Source organism: Calliphora vicina, chromosome 4 (genome assembly GCF_958450345.1).
Source record: "Calliphora vicina chromosome 4, idCalVici1.1, whole genome shotgun sequence".
Classification (NCBI taxonomy): Eukaryota; Metazoa; Arthropoda; class Insecta; order Diptera; family Calliphoridae; genus Calliphora; species Calliphora vicina.
The window spans coordinates 93,834,064-93,840,678 of record NC_088783.1 but is presented as its reverse complement, the minus strand read 5'-3'; the positions used below and the strand labels follow the sequence as shown (position 1 = coordinate 93,840,678).

Below are 6,615 nucleotides of genomic sequence, written 5' to 3'. Positions count from 1 at the left end.
ACCGAGCTGAAGAAAACAAACTTTTTAACAAACTTTTTTCATTTTTACCAAACTTTTTTCAGAGTTGTATAAAAAGGTAGTATTTTGTATATATGGGTGAGCACGTGTCATTAAAATGTAAATAAAAGCATGGCAAAAATATTGTTTTATTTGTGGACTCATCATAGAGTTATTTTAAACGATATTTTAAAATAAAAAACGGAAATGAATAACTGCAAATCTATAGAATCAGATTTCATGGTTGTCACTTGCGCCATTTCATTCGACAACATATTATTCAAATTTAAATTTAATCATCTACATTGTTGCTTCGTAGCAGACTTTTGCTCCTCAAAACGAAAATATTCGTTGAGCACCAATATGGAAATAATTTCTGAATAGAGGACGAAAATACCTATTTACTGGTGTATCAATCATTTTTCCAAGTGCTTTCACTCAGAAGTGATAGGTCAGCAAACTTTTGAAAAATAAAAAAATAAGTAAATTTTGTTTTTTTTTTCCTAAAAATTAAAATATTCGTTGAGCACCATTATGGAAATGAGTTCCGAATAGGGGACAGAAATACCTATTTATTGATGTATTGAACATTTTTCCAAGTACTTTCAGTCAGAAGTTATAGGTCAGCAAACTTTTGAAAAGTAGAAAAATAAGCAAAAAAATTTTTCGTTCTAAAAAATAAAATATTCGTTGAGCACGAATATGGAAATGAGTTCTGCATAGGGGACAAAAATACCTATTTATTGAGGTATTGAACATTTTTCTAAGTACTTTCATTCAAAAGTAATATGACAGGAAACTTTTGAAAAGTATAAAAATGAATAAATTTTTATTTTTTTCCCTAAAAATTAAAATATTCGTTGAGCACCAATATGGAAATGACTTCCGAATAGGGGACACAAATACCTATTTATTGATGTATTGAAAATTTTTCCAAGTACTTTCAGTCAGAAGTTATAGGTCCTCAAACTTTTTAAAAGTTGAAAAGTAAGTAAAAAGTTTTTTTCTAAAAATTAAAATATTCGTTGAGCACCAATATAGAAATGAGTTCTAAATAGGGGACAAAAATACCTATTTATTGATTGAATATTTTTCTAATTACTTTCAATCAGAAGTTATCACTTTCTAATCTTTGAAAAAATCGAATTAAATATACGTCTTATCTCAATGTGACTAAGCATAGCGGCAACCGTATATAAAATATTTAAATATATATATGTATATATTAATTTATTCTTATATATATACACTAAATTATTTACAAACAAAATGTTATTTTTATTAATAAAATTTTTTTAATAGGTCGATAATAGCGTTCATATTAATCATAAATTAATTCATTTCAGAAACAAAAGTGGCAACATTTTAATGTCATTTAAAAATATCTTTTTGTTTTGTTTAGGAATCTGATGTGGTTGATGGCCGGAATTGGAATAACTATGCAAAAACTTCAATGGAGTGAAAGCACTTGGAAAAATGATTGATACACCAGTAAATAGGTATTTTCGTCCTCTATTCAGAAATTATTTCCATATTGGTGCTCAACGAATATTTTATGTGTTAGAACGAAAAAACTTTTTACTTATTTTTCTACTTTTCAAAAGTTTGCTGACCTATAACTTCTGACTGAAAGTACTTGGAAAAGTGTTCAATACATCAATAAATAGGTATTTCTGTCCCCTATTCGGAACTCATTTCCATAATGGTGCTCAACGAATATTTTAATTTTTAGGACAAAAAAAACAAAATTTACTTATTTTTTTATTTTTCAAAAGTTTGCTGACCTATCACTTCTGATTGAAAGTACTTAGAAAAATGTTCAATACCTCAATAAATAGGTATTTTTGTCCCCTATGCAGAACTCATTTCCATATTCGTGCTAAACGAATATTTTAATTTTTAGGGAAAAAAATCAAAATTTACTTATTTTTCTACTTTTCAAAAGTTTGCTGTCATATTACATCTGAATGAAAGCACTTAGGATAATGATCGATACATCATTTAATAGATATTTTGGTCCTCTATTCAGAACTCTTTTCCATATTGGTGCTCAACGAATATTTTCGTTTTTAGGAGCAAAAGTCTGCTACGAAGCAACAATGTAGATGATTAAATTGAAATTTGAATAACACATGGTGTACTAAAATGGCGCAAGTGACAACCACGAAATCTGATACTAGGATCATCCAGTAATTAATTCCTGTTTTTAAAATTAAAATAGCTCCTAGAACGACCTGTTGGTGATTAAATGAATAATGCTATATTTTGTTAATTTTTTGTTTACATTTTTTGTATACGGTTTGCCGCTATGCTTACACATGTGTGCACACACATAATCACATTAGATTTTTTCAATGTTTAGAAAGTGATAACTTCTGATTGAAAGTACTTAGAAAAATGTTCAATACCTCAATAAATAGGTATTTTTGTCCCCTATGCAGAACTCATTTCCATATTCGTGCTCAACGAATATTATAATCTTGAGGAAAAAAAAACAAAATTTACTTATTTTTTTATTTTTCAAAAGTTTGCTGACCTATCACTTCTGAATGAAAGTACTTGGAAAAACGATCGATACATTAGTAAATAGGTATTTTCGTCCTCTATTCAGAAATTATTTCCATATTGGTGCTCAACGAATATTTTATGTGTTAGAACGAAACAACTTTTTACTTATTTTTCTACTTTTCAAAAGTTTGCTGGCCTATAACTTCTGACTGAAAGTACTTGGAAAAGTGTTCAATACATCAATAAATAGGTATTTCTGTCCCCTATTCGGAACTCTTTTCCATAATGGTGCTCAACGAATATTTTAATTTTTAGAAAAAAAAAACAAAATTTACTTATTTTTTTATTTTTCAAAAGTTTGCTGACCTATCACTTCTGAGTGAAAGCACTTGGAAAAATGATTGATACACCAGTAAATAGGTATTTTCGTCCTCTATTCAGAAATTATTTCCATATTGGTGCTCAACGAATATTTTATGTGTTAGAACGAAAAAACTTTTTACTTATTTTTCTACTTTTCAAAAGTTTGCTGACCTATAACTGAAAGTACTTGGAAAAGTGTTCAATACATCGATAAATAGGTATTTCTGTCCCCTATTCGGAACTCATTTCCATAATGGTGCTCAACGAATATTTTAATTTTTAGGGAAAAAAAAATCAAAATTTACTTATTTTTCTACTTTTCAAAAGTTTGCTGTCATATTACATCTGAATGAAAGCACTTATTTCGTTTTTAGGAGCAAAAGTCTGCTACGAAACACCAATGTAGATGATGAAATTGAAATTTGAATAACACGTGGTGTACTAAAATGGCGCAAGTGACAACCACGAAATCTGATTCTACGGTCATTCGGTAATTTATTCCAGTTTTTAAAATTAAAATATCTTTTAAAATGACCAGCTAATGATTCCACATATATAGCAATATTTTTGTCATGCTTCTGTTTACATTTTTTCTTATGTTTACATAAATAGTACTTTTTTTGCAACTCTGTAAAAAAAGTTTGCCAAATAGGCCTGTTTGTTTTTTTCAGCTGCGTAAAGAATTTTCTTATTTTGTTGGCATATGCAAAGTAGAGTTCTATAGCTGCAACAAAAAGTCGACTTTTCGACCTTTCGACTTTTTCCGTTTTTTAAAAAGTCGACCTTTCGACTTTTGGTAGTTTATGAAAAGTCGACTTTTCGAACATTCGACTTTTTAGTTAATCTACTTTTTTTATTTTATTTTTTTTTTATTTATTCAATTGTAATATATTGTTACGAAATTGTACTTGAATTCAAATATAACGATTTTAACGGCTGATTTAAAAGTAGCATAATGCTTTCAAGTAACAGTGCTGTAAAACTGTAACATATTTGTGGGCATTGTTAAATAAAAGCTTTCAGTTGATTTGATTGTAAGTTGGCAACGCTGTATTCGAGTTCGATGGTAATGCAGTGTTATAAATAGTGGCAGAGGTTGCAGTCGTTAGTGAGTTTATCAGAGACGCTTTTCGAATAAACATCATCTAAGTGCCTTAAAGTGTGGTGTTTTCAAAGTAAATTCGTATACATTATAAATTGTGTCTGTAAATTCTGAGAATTTATAAACGTGTATAAAAAACATTGAGTGGCTATTTAATTCTGTTGTTGTTGTACATTTTAAAGAAATAAAGAGTTGTTACAATTTTTAAACTACTAAACGGCTTTTATTTGCAATCAAAAGTATCCGGTTTATTTAAAGGAAATAAACCAGCGTTTTGAAAAGGTTAAAACGTAACAATTGGTGTCAGAAGTGGGATTGCAAATTAATAAGCATGAAGTTTGAGGAACTAAAAGTTGAACAACTCAAGAAAGAATTGAGTAAGTTGGAGCTACCAACAGCCGGTAATAAGGCAGAATTGCAGAAGAGGCTGATAGACGAATTCAAGAGGCGTGATATTGACATCGTTGCTTACGAATTCGAGTATAAGGAAGAAATGGAAGTTTCTACACGTTCAACAACAAGCAGCATGGATTTAAGCACAATGTTCGCGGCTATGATGGAAAAAATGGAAACAGCCAACAAGAACATGGAAGCGAAATTGAACGAAAATTCTAGAACCATCTTAGAAACTTCTAAAGCTACAGACGAGAAACTTCAAGAACTTTGTGTGGTTATAAACAGCAGAGTAGATAACCTTGAAGTATCCAAATTTGACAAAAAGGTGTCCGAATTAGAGAACGGCCTAGAAAAACAATCCCAAAAAGTTGATAATAAATTTCTCGATCTGGAAAGGAAAATTAATAATCTTCAATGCCAAGACGGACCGGTGCGAGTTATTTCAGAAACATCGAGTAGAATAAAGGCTCCTAGTTTTGATGGCACCACACCATTTAATGTGTTCAAGTTCCAGTTCGATACGGTTGCCATTAGAAACATGTGGAAAGACGAAGAAAAAGCCATCGAATTGATTTTGGCCTTAAAAGGAAATGCAGCGGTAGTTCTTGAAAGCGTGCCAGTGAGCAACAGAAACTGTTATGATGACATAATGGAGGCGCTACAACGTAAGTACGGTGGCGAGCATAAAAAATAATTATACCGAATGGAATTGCGTGGTAGAGTGCAGAAACCCAATGAGACGCTACAAGATTTTGCGTTGGAAATCGAGCGTTTGCTACAGCTACCTTATCCAGGGGAGAACAACCCATTTTTGGACCATATCAAGATAGAGGCATTCGTCAATGGCATTCGCGATCCTGAAATAAAACATGCGGTTTGTGCTACACCTAAACCATCATTTGCTGAAACAGTCTCATTTGCACTGGCGCAAGAAACGGCGAAAATAATTTCAAAGCCGCAGATATGCAAGGTGCGCAATATCGAGGTTGTTGCTGAAGACGATAGAAATATAGTCGATGAATTAAAAAAGGTCTTGGAGGCGTTTAATGATAAGCATAGCAAAGCCAGAGTAAAATGTTATAATTGCGGTAAATCTGGTCATATTCAACGAAACTGCAAAGCACCGAGAAAACGAACCAGATCTCCAAGAAACAACCAGCCGTCAAATCATCAATCGTCACAAGAATCACCTTTAAACTAAAACGAGCTAGCACTATGGGGCAAGAGCTAGCTCCCACATCTGAGGGCCCCACAATCTCCATATCAGTAATGCAGCAGAAAAATAGCAATCTTACGACTAGTGGATACATCAACGGTCAGAAGCACATTTTTACTATAGACACAGGAGCGTCGCAGTCCATAGTCAAGCCCGATTTAGTCAAAAACACAATTGAACCATTACGTGGGGTAAGTCTGCGCACAGCTACTGGGGAGCCAACCACTGTCTATGGTAAAGTAAATGTGAAAGTAACCATTGCCAATGTTAGCGTCAATCATGTATTTATTGTTGCCGATATTGTGGATAAAGTAATCATTGGTGCTGATTTCATGATTACTCACGGCATTACTTTGGATATGGGACAAAAAGTTATGATTTGGCGAAATGTGGAAATACCCCTTGACGTCGGATATGAAAATAGGACTCAAGTAAGAAAGCTAGTTACCGTCGAGCATCAGAGACTACCACCACAGTCACAAACTTTAGTATGGGCCTGTATGGAGGGAGATTGTGACAGTTTGTGGGTGGTAGAACCAGCAGAAATAAAAAGTGATCTTATAACAGCAAAAGCCCTCGTTAAACACTGCAACAACAAAATAGTTCCTGTAAGAGTGCTTAACCTGTCCAGCTCTGTAAAAGTCGTTAAGCCAAATTCCGAAATAGGTCGATGCACTTCAGCAGAGGCAGTAATCAATTGCGAGAAAAACGCGGAACATGCCAATAAATCCACCAAGGAACACGAGCTACTAGCGGAATATGTGGGGAAATGGGTAGGAGGATTAGCGCCGCCCGATAGAAATAAGGCCAAACAGCTTCTGAAGAAACATACCTCGGTCTTCGCCTTAAAAAGTCAAAGCCAAGGTAGAACGGCAATTGTAAAGCATCAACTAAATACTGGCGAAGCGAGGCCCATAAAGCAGACGCCCAGAAGTATTCCTCTAGCAAAACGAAGTGAGGTGAAGGAGTTGGTTAACGAAATGGAGCGGGATGGAGTAATCGAACCATCTTCAAGTCCTTGGAGCTCGCCTGT

The 6,615-nt window shown here is 33.2% G+C and overlaps 1 pseudogene; it reads left to right on the top strand.

The window, feature by feature from the left end:
- The first annotated feature begins 4,301 nt into the window (after positions 1-4,301).
- On the top strand, positions 4,302-5,504 carry LOC135958576 (uncharacterized; annotated as a pseudogene).
- The last annotated feature ends 1,111 nt before the right edge of the window (positions 5,505-6,615 follow it).